Consider the following 1,459-nt stretch of genomic DNA (forward strand, 5'->3'; position numbering starts at 1 on the left):
GGGCTGCCGCGGCGCCTCGCCGGGCAGGGAGGTGGCCCCTGGCCCTTACGTGCGGCCGGGCAGGCGTCGGGCTGGTGGGATGGTGTTCCGCTAAATAACGCTGGTGATTCCTAGGCGTAGGGGTAGGGATGGAGCAGCACATCCCATGCGGCGAGCAGTGCTTCGTGCCTGCTCCCTTGGCTTGTTTTTCCTTGGATTGGGAGGAGACTTCAAGACCCAAGTCTTAAGCAGCCTCTCCTTTTCCAGAAAATAACCGCGGTGATGCTACTTGTAGTGTTTTTTCCGTATGTCAGTACTTGTTCCTGTGAAACGTCTCTTGCAGCTGACTGGTGCTCGTTATCTACGCAGCAAGTTATAAAACAGGTAGGAAGAAAAAGTCCATGGCCTGAAGGGCTTATGAATGAGGAGAATAAGATTATGAATGCTTAGAAGTTAAGAGCGAGATGAGATTTGTAAGTGAAAATAAGTGACTTTTATTGGAGGAACTAATCTGGTTTGGAAGAGCAGGGAGTCGAGCAGGCGTACACACCCTCCTTCAGCAATCCCCGTCTGCCAGGTTTGCTCCTCGCACTGGTTCCTGAGCATCATCGTTGTTGATAAATGCAGGCTTGAAAGCAGCTGCTGCATAAGAGAAAAAATGCCTGTGCCAGACAGGAGGTGAGCAGCAGGTTCAGGAAGCAGTATAAACAGTGATATGGTAAAAGAAATGACAATAATGATGAAACACTGTTGAGGCATGACAGTTGTCGAGGGCATTCTTACCAGTAACTTTTTTGTTGTGGTTGCAAAAAAGATGAAACAGCTTCTTTTCTTGCAACTTAAGTATAATAGTAAAACCTTATCAGAAGACTTGAACGGCTTGAATGATGTAGACCCCTGCTGTTTAAGGTACAGTACACGCCTGGCCCTCTGGGACTTTATGATATCCATTTAAGGTCTGAGAGTCCATCTGCATGGACCTGTTGCAGAATCTGGATTTTAATCTGTATTTTGTGTCTCTCGGAGACTAGAAGCCTTCAGTTATTAATTAGGATTATTGCATTTCCCTGTTTTCTTGTGGCACTCGCTTATGATGTCAGTGAGGGAAGCGGCCACGCATTTACAGACTGGGTAAGCGACAGCACTAACATGTAATGTTTTCCATCATGGTATTGCTACAAGGATTGTATAAAAGCAGTTGAAGTCAATGATCTTTCAGGAATCTTTGACAGTACCCTAAGCAGATGCTTGTGAAAGAGGCAAGCATATGTGATTCTTCATTACCTAGTCCCACTCTGTAAGTATCCCCTCAGCCTGTAACAAAGTGCAGCCCAGGAACTTTCTGGAACAGATGTACTGAAGACTTAAAGTTCCAAAGTGGGTTTCTTCATCAGCTCATCCTTGCCGTGCACCCGTGTGGAGCTCTAGTGTTTGCAGCATCCAGCCTCAATTAGTTCTGTGGGTCGAATAACTCGGGAGG

General features: G+C 46.6%; 1 protein-coding gene across 1 annotated transcript in view; it reads left to right on the forward strand.

The window, feature by feature from the left end:
* Positions 1 to 222: 222 nt before the first annotated feature.
* The window catches only part of LDAH (lipid droplet associated hydrolase), a 130,465-nt gene continuing 129,228 nt past the window's right edge, over positions 223 to 1,459 (forward strand). The window contains exon 1 of the mRNA XM_009642527.2: positions 223 to 363. The gene's annotated coding sequence lies outside the window, so the exon portion shown is untranslated. The remainder of the gene's footprint in view (positions 364 to 1,459) is intronic.

The sequence above is a fragment of the Egretta garzetta genome, unplaced genomic scaffold, assembly GCF_000687185.1.
Source record: "Egretta garzetta isolate BGI_Z169 unplaced genomic scaffold, ASM68718v1 scaffold87, whole genome shotgun sequence".
Lineage (NCBI taxonomy): Eukaryota > Metazoa > Chordata > Aves > Pelecaniformes > Ardeidae > Egretta > Egretta garzetta.